The sequence below is a fragment of the Rhinoderma darwinii genome, chromosome 6 (assembly GCF_050947455.1).
Source record: "Rhinoderma darwinii isolate aRhiDar2 chromosome 6, aRhiDar2.hap1, whole genome shotgun sequence".
In the NCBI taxonomy this organism is placed as follows: Eukaryota; Metazoa; Chordata; class Amphibia; order Anura; family Rhinodermatidae; genus Rhinoderma; species Rhinoderma darwinii.
Genome location: NC_134692.1, coordinates 124,900,692 through 124,919,147, shown reverse-complemented (window position 1 = coordinate 124,919,147; position 18,456 = coordinate 124,900,692).

Below are 18,456 nucleotides of genomic sequence, written 5' to 3'. Positions count from 1 at the left end.
ACCAAGACAATGATCATAAACCCACAGCCAAGTGGCCTAGGGAGAACTCTGTGAATGTCTTTGAGTGGCCCAGCCAGAGTCCTGACTTGAACCCAATTGAACATCTCTGGAGAAACCTGAAACCTGAAATTGGCTGCCCATCGACGGTCCCCATCCAACCTGACAGAGATTGAGAGGATCTGCAGAGAAGAATGGCAGAGAATCCTCAAATCCAGGTGTGCAAACCTTGTGGCATCCTACCCAAAAAGACTGGAGGCTGTTATCGCTGCCAAAGGTGCTACAACTAAGTACTGAGTAAGGGGTCTAAATACTTGTCAATGCAATATTCTCGTTTTTACTTTTCAATTAATTAGCAAAGAAATAACATTCTGTTTTCACTTGGTCATTATGGGGTATTGAGTGCAGAATGATGGGGGAAAAACTTGAATATTTTCTATTTTAGCACAAGGCCTCAACATAAGAAAATGTGAAAATTGTACATTCTGGAGTGGTCTCATTATTTCATAATATAAACTACCGTTCAAAAGTTTGGGGTCACCCAGACAATTTTGTGTTTTCCATGAAAACTCACACTTATATTTATCAAATGAGTTGCAAAATGACTAGAAAATATAGTCAAGACATTGACAAGGTTAGAAATAATTGTTTTTATTTGAAATAATAATTTCTCCTTCAAACTTTGCTTTCGTCAAAGAATGCTCCATTTGCAGCAATTACAGCATTGCAGACCTTTGGCATTCTAGCTGTTAATTTGCTGAGGTAATCGGGAGAAATTTCACTCCATGCTTCCAGAAGCCCCTCCCACAAGTTGGATTGGCTTGATGGGCACTTCTTGCGTAGCATACGGTCAAGTTGCTCCCACAACAGCTCTATGGGGTTGAGATCTGGTGACTGCGCTGGCCACTCCATTACAGATAGAATACCAGCTGCCTGCTTCTTCCCTAAATAGTTCTTGCATAATTTGGAGGTGTGCTTTGGGTCATTGTCCTGTTGTAGGATGAAATTGGCTCCAATCAAGCGCTGTCCACAGGGTATGGCATGGCATCGCAAAATGGAGTGATAGCCTTCCTTATTCAAAATCCCTTTTACCTTGTACAAATCTCCCACTTTACCAGCATCAAAGCAACCCCAGACCATCACATTACCTCCACGATGCTTGACAGATGGCGTCAGGCACTCTTCCAGCATCTTTTCAGTTGTTCTGCGTCTCACAAATGTTCTTCTTCTGTGTGATCCAAACACCTCAAACTTCGATTCGTCTGTCCATAACACTTTTTTCCAATCTTCCTCTGTCCAATGTCTGTGTGATTTTGTCCATATTAATCTTTTCCTTTTATTAGCCAGTCTCAGATATGGCTTTTTCTTTGCCACTCTGGCCTGAAGGCCAGCATCCCAGAGTCGCCTCTTCACTGTAGACGTTGACACTGGCGTTTTGCGGGTACTATTTAATGACGCTGCCAGTTGAGGACCTGTGAGGCGTCTATTTCTCAAACTAGAGACTCTAATGTACTTGTCTTGTTGCTCAGTTGTGCAGCGGGGCCTCCCACTTCTCTTTCTACTCTGGTTAGAGCCTGTTTGTGCTGTCCTCTGAAGGGAGTAGTACACACCGTTGTAGGAAATCTTCAGTTTTTTGGCAATTTCTTGCATGGAATAGCCTTCATTTCTAAGAACAAGAATAGACTGTTGAGTTTCACATAAAAACTCTCTTTTTCTAGCCATTTTGAGAGTTTAATCGAACCCACAAATGTAATGCTCCAGATTCTCAACTAGCTCAAAGGAAGGTCAGTTTTATAGCTCCTCTAAACAGCAAAACTGTTTACAGCGGGGCTAACATAATTGCACAAGGGTTTTCAAGTGTTTTCTAATCATCCATTAGCCTTCTAACACAGTTAGCAAACACAATGTACCATTAGAACACTGGTGTGATGGTTGCTGGAAATGGGCCTCTATACACCTATGTAGATATTGCATTAAAAATCAGACGTTTACAGCTAGAATAGTCATTTACCACATTAACAATGTATAGAGTGTATTTCTGATTAATTTAATGTTATCTTCACTGAAAAAAACTGTGCTTTTCTTTCAAAAATAAGGAAATTTCTAAGTGACCCTAAACTTTTGAACGGTAATGTCTGATAGGTGGGTTTCAGTAATTCCCATAGCTCTTCCTGTTACCTCCATATACTTGAAAGGGGAGAGCCCATATGTATGCAGCCACCTCCCCATCCAGTCTGTGAGGAGGAACCGCCACTGATCACACATTTATGTCATTTACAGTTTTGTAGAACAGACTGCAAACAAACATAGGATTTTCCATAATGCCAGATCTAATCCTTCCCCTTTTTTTTTTTTTTTTTTTTTTTTTTTTAAAGTACCAACTTTTTAATATATGTTCATAGTTTCAGTCAGAAGCCCCACAATTTACTTTTTGCTTACATTTGCTTACAATTTACTTGCTTTTTGTTGAATTACTGATACCCCCATCCTACCCCTAAGTGACAAGCAGAAAAATAACACTTTAATTAAAAAGTTCTCCCATTGACTTCTATGGGCATGTCCGCATCGAATTTGCGGGCAGTAATAAGACATGTCCTGAGTTTGTGCGGCACGGATTTGCGGACATGCGGGGACCCGTGAAAACACGGATAGTGTGTATGGGCCCATAGAAATGAATGGGTCCGCAATTCTCACGTGGATTTTCAGGGGAATTGCGGACGCAAAAACACGTTCGTGTGCATGGGGCCTAAAGTTTGATGGAGAAAGAATAGTTATTAGAGGAAATTTTTTAAAACATGCTATCAGCACCTGTCCACTCTCTATGAGAGTGACAACTCTGCATATTCCCCAGAGTCTGGATATACTGCATTGTCTCAAACAGACTTTGTCATCAATATTCGGGCCTCTGCTCAAAAACAGCACAGTGGAGAAAATTATTCTGAAAGATTCTCTAATTAATTACTACAAAAATAAACTTTTTTTTCGTCTTGAACGTCAGCAAAATGGTTTTGAAAAACCTGTGCAGTTACAAGTGGTTACAAAGTGCAGTTAACTTTAATGTTAACGTTATTCCCATCTTAGACATTTAACACATAGGCACAGGATATGCCATAAATATGAGAGAGGTACAGGTCACAGCTAAGGGATCCGCACCTATATCGACAACAGGGGACAATTTAGGATTCTGCCGAGGTGGCTGAAAAAGTGTGCTGCTTTTTCCATTGAGTTAAAAGGAAGTTGCGGACTCAACTGGGCACGCTTGCTTGGCTGTTTATGTAACTCGCTTAGAACAGAATAGAGGGAGAAGCTCACATATGCGGCCACCTCTCCATTCATTCTCCGTCTGGAAGCAGTGGTTGGCTGTGGTCTCACCTGGTGATCAGGAGACCCCCATTTTCTGGTTCTAGAGCTGAGACCCGCATCTACCAGACATTTATAGCATATCCGATGGATGGAAATAACTCTTTAAACTGCTGAAATCTGTAGAATCTCTAAAGCCTTTCAGAAATAATGGTTCAATGAAAGAAATGCAGTTTATGTTCATCGACTTTTATATTGACCATTAGGTTCATGCGTTTCAGCTATAAAACAATTTAAGTTTATTGTGAAACTGCATATTTTGACAATTTTTGTTTCCACACGATGGTAAATATCGTCAATTTACCTCAGTGGATTTGGTATCAGAACTAAAATGTCCCATCTGTCTTCATAACAACTGCAAATAAACATAACGTGGCACGTGTAGATTGCTCACAGCATTGATGAGAACTAGAAAGGCCATCATTAACGTGACAGACTCAATTTGTTTTAGTTGTAGATAAGAAAAAGCAACTTTAATGTTTTTTTTCCCCCCTAAATTATAACTTTCTCAAAAAATCCAGGTGTCCTTCCTAAATCAATCACCCAAAATATGAATTTATCACTGCAAACTAATATTGCCCACAGTTAAAGACCAGCAGGTGTATGAATTCATCGCTCTTCACTGACAATTGTTTTAAGAAAACAAAGACAAGCTTAATATTTTTGTTAAAAATTTTTTTATTTCCGAAATACCACAGTATGATCAAACCAGGTAGGAAAACACTACCAATCATTTTCCAAGCGAACGCTCCCCTTCTCCTTTGTGCCCGTATCCATTTCCATTTTTATTGATAAAAGACCTGCAGACTGTCACAAACATTGCATGATGTATTGGATTCCTTTTCGCCAGTTTAGAGTTAGCGCTGGCACTGACAAGGCTCAGAGTATAATATGCTCCCCGGTCTACACCAGGTACCAGGGCGGTATGGACTTAGCTGTCGTGGACCTACATGTTGCGGTCCTCTAACTGCCCCCTTAACTAGTTGAAGACTGGCAGATGACTATATGAGGATGCAGTGCCAATTTGAGATCCAAGCGATTTGTCAAACCAAGCCAAGGTTAGGGTCACAAGCAATGATTTAGCAATGGAGTTACTCACCAAGGTATGGTACATGAATAGTCAATCACAGGTACTGGAACAAGAGTGCCGGAGTCAGGACCGAATACACTGGCACCTGTTGGATGATGTGACAGAAGAGGAAGGTACTTCCTGATGGTAGTTCCTAATGCTGACCACACTCCGGCATGTAGTACTGAACTTTTGTCACTTCAGGGGGCTCCGGTGTGTCTTACCGAATGCCGATCATTGGAGGAAGCTCAAGGGCTGAAAATGGCTGAAGGACTATGCCAGGGAGAGTAGAAACTATGCAGGAGCTGGGACCATCAGATGCGGTAAGTAGGTGCTTGACACCATTTTATTACAGAGATGTACCCCATATGCCTCTAACTTTAGAGTTACACTGAGGTTTTTTCTCATCCACCACGGAATGGCATATTGCGGAGGTTTTCAGCCCCTTGAAGCATTGCTACTAGGAGAGAATATCATGCCTCTCAGAGGGAATATATAGCAACCCATGGACTGTCTATGGGACTAATAAGGACTCCATGCAATATGTACAAAAGCCCATGTATTATCTGAATAAGCACTTAGCTTGAGTTACTTTTTTTTTTTTTTTTACTGTGTTGTTTGCAAAAAAAAAATCAATGGATTCTATTTATTTCTATGGAACCTCAAGTTAATGTCAGAGTGCATTGGTTTGCATTAAATAAATTCAATCACTTCCCTCATGATCAGTTTCTTTACCTGTCATGATTGGCTATTTTACACGATTTGTGTTGATCGGGTTTTTGTATTTTTTTTCATCAATAAGGTCAATAGGTGAAAAATTTAAATCTGATGCAAACTGAAGTCAATATGTCCTCAGTTATTCAATCAATTGACATTGGCAAGCGTAAACCCAGGCTAAGATGAAAATTTCTTATTGTCAAATATGGTGATCTGAATAAATTTCTTGCTCAATTATCTATCAGAAATTTTAAGCTAATTTAATATAACTTATTTACATTTTGCGTCCCCGCTGTCACAAATTCAGTCAGATGTGACAGCAAGACTAGCGCTAACCCCCTTCCCTCTCAGCAGTGGTTGAGGGCTATTTTTTATTCAGATACATAGCTGCCTGTCAGTCACCGTTGATAGAGGCAGCAGAGGTCGGTGGGGGGGGGGGGGATCCCATCATGAAAACCGTGTACTCATAACTATGAGTCTACTGAGTGACATGTCAGAAGTTGGGATTGGTGGGGGTCCAAGCACTGAGACCCCCACCAATCACTAGAACGAAGCAGCTGAAGGTCTCGTGTGAGCGCTCAGCCGCTTCGTGTCTGTTCGGCTTTTTCCGGAAATAAATGTATCGTGTACGGACTCAATACAAAGTCTATGAGCCCGTACTCCGATACATCGGCTTTCCGGAAAAAGCCGAACAGACGAGCGCTTCAGCTGCTTCGTTCTAGAGATTGGTGGGTGTCTCAGTGCTCGGACCCCCACCAATCCAAACTTCTGGCATGTCACTATGACATGTCAGAAGTTTGTCAAACGTTTAGCTACACTTTAATAGATTTAATAACCAAACAGAATATTTTTGGTGACTGTTTGGGCTAATACAAGAGTGGACCTGTCCTGACACTAAGCTGTGCTTACATCTTCTTTAACTCGCTCCCCACCAGAGACCTTCTATAAACCCAGTCACTCTTGGCATTCAAATCTGACACGTATTTCCATGGCAGAAATATGAGGCATATACTCAGTTTCTGCCGCAGATGTGCCGCCGATTCACAAAAGATTCGCACAAGGATTAGCCCCATTGTTATTTAACGGGCTAATCCTCAACCTTTCTGTATGGAATCCACAGTGTGGGAAAAATATGTGTGGAAAATTTTAAGCAGCATGTGAACAGAGTTGTGGAAACCCCAATCACAAGCATGATATGCAGATTTGAAGCAGACTTCGGCACGGAATCCACACCAAATCCGAAATGTTCATGTCGTGTTATTGTAACGTCTATTGCCGCGGCCCGTCGTTCTGACTTACCCTCTGACGGCCCCGGCCATGGACATGGGAGCGCCCTGCAGCGTCTTCCTCCTGTGAGACGCCGGCACTTACTTTCTGGATCTGAGTCTGTCTCCCTCAGGGCGCGCACGCCCGTGCGTGCACAGACTTAAAGGGCCAGAGCACGCATAATTGCAGGAAATCTGCAATCAAGTCCAGAGTGCTGCTGGGCTATAAAAAGGTCTCTGCCATCTTGATCAGTGCCTGTGCGTTGTTGTGTACCTAAATTTGACTTTCAAATTGTCTCCTAGTGTTTTCCAGTTCCCAGTGTTACCCGTTCCGGCTGCCTATACCCTGTATCCTGTGCTACCGTGGCTCTGTGCCGTCTAGAGTCGAAGTCAAGTTGTGTCTTCCGCTGCATCTACTGTGCCACACCACGCCGGGTGCCCGCCTACTGCCGGAGCCTTATCTTCAGCCTGAATCACTGCTACTGTCTGCATTGCCTCAGGTACCCTTTCTGGACTATAGACTTTGTACTATACCTGTTTGGCCAACTGCTATCCCGCTACTCGGTACGGCCTAGTAGGTCCACCCCCCAATGGCGTGACACTTATTATAGTTACAAACCTGAGCATAAAAAGATTATTAGACAGATGAATTCATTGGATATTCATTCTCATAAGGTTCCATTTTTTTTTTTCTAAATTCTATATTTTTCTTATAAAACAGTTATTCTCATGAATATTGAGTTCAGCCTCAAAAATGCTTTCTCCAGTAGGATGATTCACTTGATTTCAATGGTTGGATCCAACATTATTTAATTATAAGAATCCTCAACTTAATTATAACTCTTATTTTTGCTAAATTAAAACCTTATTGAACATCGTCCACTACAGGAGAAATGTAGTATTACATAGCGGCTATTCAAGTGAATGGTTGCCAAGATAATACATTGAAGTGCCAGGTCTGGCAGATGGGCAGATAAGATGCTCTGTCTAATCGGCTCTCGACTATAGCAAATAAAATGAAGTCCCAAATGGGACCCAAACCTTTCCCTATGATGTTTATTTAACATATTATGAGACAACCCCTTTAAATTTCCAGATATCTAATAATAATTATATTTATAATATTATTTATTATACTAATAATAAAAACAACATATTATTCAAGTACAAAGAATTGTAATTGTATAAATATATTATTATTCTTTTATGTATTATTATTATTATTATTATTATTATTATTAGTAATAATTATAATAATATTATTATGAACCTGATAAATATTCTGAATACAAAATGCCTCATTATATTTTATAGTGAACTCCATAGAATGTTTAATTATAAGGCTAAGTTCATATGTATTGTGAATGCTGTGGAATTTCCATCCGAAATTATCGTGTGTTCATTTTGCAGCGTTTTCGCAAGAGAAATTGACATGCTGCATATTGAAAATCCACACTACAGGCCAATTCCCGCACGTCTTTTCTGCAAAAATTTTCCGCCGCATGTAGATGAGATTTTTTCCGCCGCAGTATTTATGCTACATGTGAACTTAGCCTTAAACTACCAACTCTCATAATTTGCCATAGTAATTGTTAGTTATACTGTATGTAAAATTTCTTGACATCATTTTTTTAAATATATTTTATTTACAGTTATTATATTCACATTGTTTTGGTTTCTTGCAAGATTAAATTTGAAACTGCATGACATTTACTACATGGGAAGTTGTGGGACGAGGTGTGAACAAGAGATTTGTGTATCTTGTGGTTTGAGGCATAATCACTAAAGGAACATCAAAAAATAAGACATTTGAGGTTCACTGCAATCAGGAGGCAAGGGTGATTTCCTATCTGATTTACTGCAAACGCAGTTCACATGCTGAGTACTGGAGGAGACCGCAATCAGCGTTCTCTAAAGAGGAAAATAACATGTTACTGGAGAAAATTTTACACTGCAAAAAAAGTCGAGTAGAAAAATAGACAGTGATGAGATATACAGAACCCATACATGTCAGCCGCATGTCAAGAAATCAGCAGAAAACATGTGCCCGAATTATCAATGAAATTTAAAGGGTCAGTCAGGCAAAGAAACAATTCTATACATTTTTCCTGACACAAAGCTATATTCAGGATCCATGTCATACGGATTCGATGGCATCAAATTTTATGGAACCGTACTGTATCTCCATGTACCACTGATTTTACACGGAGACATAAAGAAGTTTGTTTCATGGCAGATTCAGATTATGGCATGTTCCATTTCATGCCGTATTACAGGTTCATTGTCTCCTAGAAGCATATGGGGAGAATATAGTGACCCATGGAGGCACCACCGGGCTGCCCATAGAGTGCCACCAGTTGGGCAATCCATTCACTGCCATAAGGGTCCATGCACACAGCATTGAAACTGTAATGCATGCAGAGAGAGGCTGCTTTCCCATGGAGGCATTTGGTTTTAAGTAAATGCACAAGGTATATATAACGTATATACAATAGATGTAAGAGTGTGTCCTCATTAGAAAAGATTAGGCATGTGGTTTGAATGATTTGGATCATCTTCGCCAGATGTGTAGGATTGATATTTAATCACAGGGGTTAGCAAAGATTGGCAAGTAGAGTGGCAAGAAGAGTAAGGCTGGGTTCACACGACCTCTTTTCAGACGTAATGGAGGCGTTTTACGCCTCGAATTACGCCTGAAAAGACGGCTCCAATACATCGGCAAACATCTGCCCATTGCTTGCAATGGGTCTTACGATGTTCTGTGCAGACGAGCTGTCATTTTACGCGTCGCTGTCAAAATACAACGCGTAAAATGACAGCTCGTCAAAAGAAGTGCAGGACAATTCTTGGGACGTTTTTGGAGCCGTTTTCTCATAGACTCTATTGAAAACAGCTCCAAAAACGGCCCAAAAAACGCTGCGAAAGCGCCGCGAAAAATGCAGCGAAAATCGTGAGTTGCTCACAAAACGTCTGAAAATCAGGTGCTGTTTTCCCTTGAAAACAGCTCCGTATTTTCAGACGTATTTTGTTAATCGTGTGGACATACCCTAAGGGTCCTCTTACACGGCCCGACATGTGCCGTGTAAATGAGCGCCGATCAACGATACATTTCTATCATGTCGGCAGAGCGACTCCCTGTTTACAAGGAGTTGTGCCGCCGAAAACGATAATATTTTCGGCTGCATATATGATCCAATCAGCTGATGAACGAGTGTTTGCTCATTCATCAGCTGATCGTTTCCCTGTTTACACAGGACAATGATCAGGGACGAGCATTCCCAGAACGCTCATTCCCAATCATTGGCCCGTGTAAAAGGGCCTTAAGAGTCCTCCAACAATTTGTGGAAGGCCGTAACAGATGGACCAGAAGGCGACGCCAGGTTCCTCTCCTGCAGAGGGTACAAACTCACCAACACTGAACTGTTAAAAAATCTTACCTGACCTGATTACTCCATGGGCATGGTCAGGATTTGGCCTTAGCCATACAAAGCCATGAATGCTGAAAGTATGACAAGGGCCAGCTCCAAGTTTATGTTGGCCCATGAGTGACAGAGTCATGGTGGGTCGAGTGTTTACCCCACCCTTAGCTCAACAAACATAGTGAATGTGTACTAGGGCTGGGTGATTAATCAAATTTATTTGATTAATTCGCCCTCAAGGGCTCTCACAACTCTGTTTTTTAACAGAATTGTTCAATCAATTATGCAGTGGCACCATCGAGCCATGCTGAAGGAGAAAGCTCTGCCCTGGCGCCTCAGCACTGCCTGGTTTGCCCTGTCATATTCCTGCTTCCCCATGGAACTTCTGTTCTGTAATGATCAAAATGATACAGTAAGGAACAGCAGGTCCGTGGAGAAGCAGAGACTCCTTGTATATAGACACACCGCCCCGCTGTAGATAGCACCCCCCTTGCATATCCCACAACCACCCCCCCTTGCATATCCCACCGCCGCCCTTGTAGATCGCGCCGCTGTAGCTCACACTAGGAACTGAAACCGCAGCCAAAGTGTCGGCAACCCCAGGCCGGGGATTCAGCTCCTAGTGGCAGCTACAACGGCGCGATCTGCAAGGAAGGGGGGTGCGATGTACAAGGGAGGGGGTTTGCAATCTACAAGGGAGGGGGTACTCCGAACTACTAGGGGGTGGGGTGCTATCTGCTAGGGGGTGTGGCACTATCTGCATGGGCACTGTAGAACTATATTGGGGGTGGCACTATGTGGACAATGTGGCACTGTCATTACATGTGTGCACTGTGGCACTGATGTGGGCACTGTGGCACTGTATGTGGGCAACTTGGCACTGCATGTGGGCACTGTGGCACTATGTCACTATATATGGGCACTGTGGTACTATATGTGGGCAGTGTGGCACTATGTGGGCACTATCTACAGAGACATTGCGGCACTATCTACATGGGCACTACAGCAATATATGTGGACAGTGTGGCACAATGTAGGCACTATCTACATGGGCACTGTGGGGTTTTCAAGGGTTTGGGACAAAAAAAACATGAGAAATGAAATGCATTTTTTCTTTTCTTTTTACGGCCTTGAAAAACAGACCGACGGACTGGAAATGGATGAGAATTTGGAGACACTGATGCAAAATGGACATGAAAAACTGACAAATGATCAGTTCTTAATGTCTATCCTTTTTCCACTGTCGTGTGGCTGTAGCCTAAATGACTATGATGCCAGGAGTCCCATTCACATGTACCGTGGTCAGGCTGGGAAATCCGGCGAACACACAGATAGTTTTTGACGGTACAATCACGTTCGTGTGAATCCGGCCTTAATGTAATTTATTTAAAACCCCATCGTGGGGCCGGTACTGCACAGGGTCCTGCTCAGACTTCAGACACTATAATGTCATCTCGCCCCAGAGTGCCCACTCGGCGCTATCTGCCTGCCCCTGCTGCAATTTAGACTGCTCTCATCTGCAATGTCGGAGACCGGCTGAGGAGGTGACGGGCAGAGGTTGAATATTAGTGCATGCAGTATATAATTGATTATAGATTCTGTTAACCTGTTCCCTGCCAGAGAACACAGAAGTTATAATCAATTAGATAGACATTTTTCCAATTGTATTCATGATATAAAAAAAGAGTATTTGCAGAGGTTTAAAGTTGTGAAGTTACATACAATAATTATAGCAATATATGTTAAAAAGTTATGTATATAAGGAAAATGTATTCAATTATCTCTTGGTATTACTGTTAAATAAACATTAAAAAAAATAAAAAAAATCGAGATTCAAATTGAGAATCGCCAAAAATGTTGAAAAAAATCTAGATTTTATTTTTTGCCAAAATTGCCGAACCCTAATGTGTACCTATATTATCATGGGCCGGCCAAACCCAGTGGGCCTGGTTTGCCTAGTGCTAACACTAGCCCACTGCATGATGTTCATCAATGAGGCCGCTGACAGCAGTGTCATGTATGAAACATGTTTTTATGCCACGCACTGTGTCCCATGTATATTTTTAACCTAAACTATAAATGACAGATTATTTTGTAACACGTATTTTGTAGGCCATTGCAGACAATGTATGTTTACTCTCTTGCCTGCAAAAGATACAGATTCAGAATGTACTATAAGTAACATCTCTTGCCTAGCTGTCACATTACAATAATAGATTTAAATTATTTACTTCGAATTCCATCTCCATAAATCTTAAATTATAATACCATTTTTGAGAAATGCATGCCAACATGCCACTGTACGTGAAGATGAAATTGAATAATAATCTATTTGCCAGTAAATGCTTTATCAACAACTTTCTTTTCTCTTTATTCATAAATGTTTAAAAAAGAAAAATGTACATTGAAAATTCAAAATATAAATATTTTTTAAAATGGAATAGAGAATTTTGATTATTAAGCTTTATGAAAAATATAATATTTCAAGTACATCCTGGTATTTGTGACATTTTTTCCTCATTAAAATGAAGAATGACAGAGTCAGGGAGAGAGCGGTATTTGGCCGCTTTGTATCTCCGATTCTGAAGACGTCTACCGCAAATTGTCCCAGTGAGACGGAATATTAAGAGCCAGAAGTGCAGGATTCCATGCAATTAATTCAGTGCACTTTCATGGCTGTCAAGGTCTATGGGGCGTAATGATTGAGATTTGGGATCTTAGCGCAACATTTCCATTCTAATAAAGACATTCCGATTTCAGTATAGATTAAATAGTTTTTTCAGACCATTTAAATAAGTGGCAAGTGACTCGGCTCATCTAAAACTTGATAATCCAAATTAAAATAATAACATCTTAAGGACATTACTTAATGCATCGATGACAAAATGTTGCCGGGCCCAAATTGTTTTTATGGGAATATTTATTTCAAGCATATGAAAACTATGTTATTAGTGACAAGGGTCAAGAATTCACACTAAAATAAAAGACCTAGCCAGCAGTAGTGGACGCTGTGTCCACCACTGACCACTAGAATAGACCATTGTCTAGCAGGTACCATGCACAAAATATAAAATTATTTACTAAGTTCTGCAAGAAGAACATCACTATTGACCACCAGAGATCAAGCTGACCACTGGGAAACAGATGGTAGGGACCTGCTGAAGAATGTCCTACTGACTGACTGACCATCATGACCGACTAAAGGTATGTGTGCGCTCTTGGGCAAGAGAGTCACAATGGGCCCCCTGTTTACCCCACCCTTGGCTTGACAAGTGTAGAGGGTCTTCATCCAGATTGTGATAGGCCCCTTCAAGCCCAGTAAGCCCAGGAATCTGCCCAGGTGTGTCTGTTACCAGCGCTGGCCCTGATTGTAGTTACAGACATGGAAGTGGAACCACCGGGAAAAAGTGACTCTTGATAGGAACAAGCTCAGATAAGTATCAACGGCACACAGTAGGATGATCTTAGACGTTTTATTACCCAGGGACAACATTTTGAGAATATGATAAAGTTTTATCAGTACAGACTAGACACAAGAATTAAACTTTGTCCCAAGCCCAATTAAATCACAATCTTAATTAATTCAACAATAAGATTCAACAAATTCAATAATGATAGAATTTAAAGTAAAAACATTTAATCCAATAAAAATAAAAGATCATGCAGTGTACAGGGTGCCTTCAAAATGTGGCGTTTAATTTCTTATAAAGTATTTTTTTCTTTCATCTATTACTGCTATTACACTAGAATGGGAGAAGGCTGTAATATTGTGAACCGACGTGTTTTACAGTACAGAGCAGTGAAGGAATGAAAGGGAAGTAGCAATTGCGCAAACCCAGCGGCCCCGCAAAACAGCTGATCGACCAGGTTGCCGAGAGTCGGACCCCACCAATCTTGTTGGCCCAGCCTGAGGATAGGCCATCAATTTTTCTCACTGGAAAACCCCTTTAATGTACATGTGATGTGTGTATATATACATATTTGTTACTATAACCACATTTTTTTGATATTGTAACTTATAACATAACTGCATTTTGCACATGCCCAGTGGGAGAGCATTCAGAACCTGCGGTTGTGGCGCCATTTTTGTTAATTAAATAGTTGGTGTCCATTGCATTGTGTACTGTCTCTTTACTTGAGAAAGGGGAACTGAGACTATTCAATAAATAATTATTTTAGCTGGTCCAACATGGTCTTGTTTTCAGTTTAGTTATTTCATGGATAATGCTCTTAGGGCATATAGAAAGGGGTTGTCTTCCTTTAAGGAAGACAAAGGGAAGACAATCCTAGTACTACATGTCACGATGAAAAGAAAGAAGACCAAAATTATTTTTGGGATCGATTAAATCAAAAAGGAGTAAATACATTCCTCCTCTGAGCTTTAAAAGAACCAAACTAATATTTAATATTGCTCAGTGGTACTTAAACATCCCCACCATTTAGTTCCTCTACACCATTTATATTCCGTTTTATTCCTTGATATCGACTTCTGGATACCTTTAAACCACGTTGAGTAGTCTTGATTCGGTGACATAAATATTTTCAAAACACAACAAAAAGACCCTTCAAATCAAGTTAAGAGCTTCAAATCAAGCGACAGAACATGTGCTCCTCAACGTACAATTCCATTGATACTTTACAAGGCGTAAAATTCAAGGCATTCATTAGGATCAAGGCCGTAGGAATTCTACAATCTAAAGTTATATTTAGTACAGACTAAAATGTGTTCCTTTTTCATTTTATTGTAAAGCTGTCTAAATCTCAATAACTCAGGCCATAGTTGCTATTAAGTGTCACTAAAAGTCACCAGATTTTTGTGAGTTCTTATTAAATCATTCCCCACAAAAATAGTACATTTTTTTTACAAATTGCACATTGAACAGAAGATGGAATAAAATATAAAATCAATTCCAGTGTTTGGTATATTTTTGTACTCTAGTGCCTTCATTCCAGTCTCAGGTGACTTATTATAATACTTCAGCTATTATCTTTATGTCAGTAATAAATTTTATTTGTATACTGAAAATCACTGGAGAGCTCATATTGAAGCTATTATTATAACTTTTGCATAAATTAGTCGTACATGTGAATACATGAAACTTTGAAATATACCTAATTAGGGAAATGTGATATCTTTCTCACCTTCCAGCCACCTGTTGTTCCTCTTTCCAGGTTTATAAATGTTCAGTCCCCCCAAAAAATCCATCTAGCATGAAATATCAACTTCTGGATGTTGAGGAAGGGAGGAGGGGGGTGTAGCTGCAGTCTCTTACTAAATGTTTTAAGGAAACAGAGAGGGGAGGAGAGAGAAAGAGATCAGCCCTTTCTATGGGATGCAATCTACGAGATCCTCATTAGGTCAACTTTAGTAAAGAAGGAGATCCCTCCTGACTGAATTTGTGGCCTTATATACACTTCAAAATGGAACTTTCACCTCCCACCTCTCAGATTCCTGGCTAGTATCCCTTATTTCAGGAAAAAGAAAGAATAATATGCTTCTGATAGAAGTAGTGTCTTGGAATAGGTAGCCTGAAGACTTAAGTTCTTATTGAGACCCTTATATTGCATGCCAATCTGGGACAATAGTCTTAGTTAGATCGACCCTGGGGCAGTGGTGGGATCCGGCTGGTTCTCCCCAGTTCTCCTAAAACGGTTGTTAAAATTATAGCTGGTTCAGAGAACCGGGGTGAAGCGTGAGCCAGTACCGGTCCCCTACACTCTCCTTATGATGCAGCTACAACTGATTAGTGTAGTGCTGTCTGGCAAGATATGGGAAGTACCAGCTCCTTGCCATTTGGCGCTTTAGCAATGAGGCAGTCGACACGATGACATTGGCACCGGCTATGGCACCGGCTGCATCGTTCCGCTGGATGAGGTCTGGTCTCTGACCATACCTGCATTGCTGGAGGAGGGCGCGGGAATGGGCACAGGCATGTCATTTTTATTTTTTTATTTTTTTAGTGGGCAGTGTTGAGAAAATTATCTACAAGGGGCACTTTCTACAGAGGGCTCTATAGGGGCACTATATATGGGGGGCACTAGCTACAGGAGGCTCTATGGGGGAACTATCTACAGAGGGTTCTGTGAATGGTAATATCTACAGAGGGCTCTATGAGGGGCACTATCTACAGGTGGCACGATCTATAGTGGCTCTATGAGGGGCACGATCCACAAGGGGTTCTATGAGGGGCACTATCTACAGGAGGCTCTATGGGGAGCACTATCTACAGGGGCACTATGAGGGGAATGATATACAGGGGGCTCTATATGGGACTTGAACTACAGGGTGCTCTATATGGGAAACCCATCTACAGCGGGACACTATGTACAGCGGGCATCGTGAATGCCACTGTCTTCAGGGAGCTCTATGAATGGCGCTTTCTACAGGGGCACTGTGTGTGTGGTGCTTTACTTTACAGTGTTTGACACAATTTTATTAATGGGCACAGTGTATGGTACTATTATATTCAGGGGCACAGCATATGGTACTATTATAATCAGGGGCACAGTGTATGGTTGTATTATACTCAGGGGCTCAGTATATGGTAGTTTTACATTCAGGGGCACAGTGTATGGTGCTATTATATGCAGGAGCATAGAATGTGGCACCATGAGAATTTTATCTCTGTTTATAGGTGCGTAAATGATGGAAAAGTGAGGCACTGAAGACATCTGAGTGGCAAACTGCAGAAATAGAGGTCTGGACCAGATGGAGAAGAAAAGAGCGAGAACAACTCCAATCTGAGAAGATATATCCTGTGAGTCATTTAATGTAAATGTTTATTCTTCCTGTGACTTATCAGAACTGTAATCACTGTGGTCTGCAGCGAGATGATGCGTGGTAGCATTCTTTTTGATAAATAGTAACTCCCAGCATATCCTTACCATTCTTCAGGCCCTGCTGGGAGCTATAGTTTTATGCCGTGCAAACTTTTAAAGCAGGTGTTAAAGGGGTATCTTGGCATGCGGTTGTTTTTCATACTGATGACACATCCACAGGATTTATTGGGAGTCCCCTTTAATATAGGGTGTATTTGGAATATTGTAATTGTTTTACTTGATTATTAGAATAATTTTCCCCAGCCCTGGAGGTACCAATAGCCCGACCTATAAAGGTATGAGTGTACAGTACTCTCTGCCATGTGCAAATTATTCTTTAAATCCCTGTTTTGGTTTGTACATGAATATTTTCATGTTTGCCTGTAAGCATGCTACTATTGCATTGGCAGTGTAGTTTTATGTTAACTTTTTTGAAACAGGTAAGTCTAAGATTAGTGAGAACTATGCTTACTAAAATATTTACGTATGGGCAGTAACGTATAAGAGGTCGAGTGCACTGGTAAAAAAAAATGCTGGTATCTGCAAAAACTTTAATTAGAAAAAATACATAATATGCTACAGGCTCTCGAGACATCTTATTTTTGAGGAAGCATAATATCTGAAAACAATATATTTAATAAGATATATGATAATAATCACCAAAGAGACAAAATCTCCACATAAAATTATAAACAATTAATAAATAATAACCAGTAAAAATTATCTAGAATACCAATCATAGGAATCTCTATCTCTCAATTAATATTTTTCTATGGAGGAGATGCAATCTATGTCAAAAGCATCAACAATCCATTCTCCATAAAGTATTCAACTTAAAATAAAAATACAAGCAAGATGTCCAAATTCAGGGGTTATATTTTATATCACGGGGCCTTCACGGTATGAGGAATATATTCAAATAGTTTTGTACAGTTATACCACATTGGTTGTTAAAAGGGTATTCCCAGAATCGACAATTAGCATCTATCTAAATGAACCCCACCGATCACAAGAACGCGTATGGGAATGATGGAAACAGCTGAGTACCACGCTTGACTGCTTTCAACAGTCCCATAGACATTGAATGAAACAGAGAATGCATGCTCAACCGCGGCGCCATTCAAGGTCCTCCTTACTGTGAGGGGATGCAGTGAGGATGTGGGGTGTTTGGGATCCCCATTCTTGTGATCGGTGGAGGTCCCACCGATGGGGCCCCCAGCGATCAAACAGTTATTACTTATCCTTTGGATAGGCAACAATTGTTGATTTGGGTACAACCCATTTATTAATTGTATTTATATATTTTAAAAGTGTCCTCTAATATGCTTAATTAATATATTGCTAATTAAGGCAGAAATATAGATGTAAGAGATCAATAGAGTTTTATATCTCACCAGTCCGGGGATGTTGGTTCGACACCTTGCACCTGCGCACTGGCCATTTCAAGATGCCAGGCTTGTAGAAACTCGCTGGTCTTGAGTATTATCATTGAGGTGCGCCTGTTCTCTACAATGTCCGAGACCTATGAACCGGACTCAATCCAGGTTCATGCTCTTTGTTGTATATTGGGTGCGCTGGGGATTGTTGTGGCACACAGCAGCGCTGCTGCGTGAACCCAATTGTGCTGCTGTTTGATCTTTTGTTTCTCTAATAAATGAAATCGTTAGGGGGCTCACTTGTGAAAAAAAAAAAGAATATTAAAAAAAGGGCTTTCAAGCAAATGTAATTTAAAAGGTTTAAAATGGTGGTATGATATTTATTGATATCCTGTTTATTGATATCACAGCGTAAAAAGAAAATAAAGAAATGA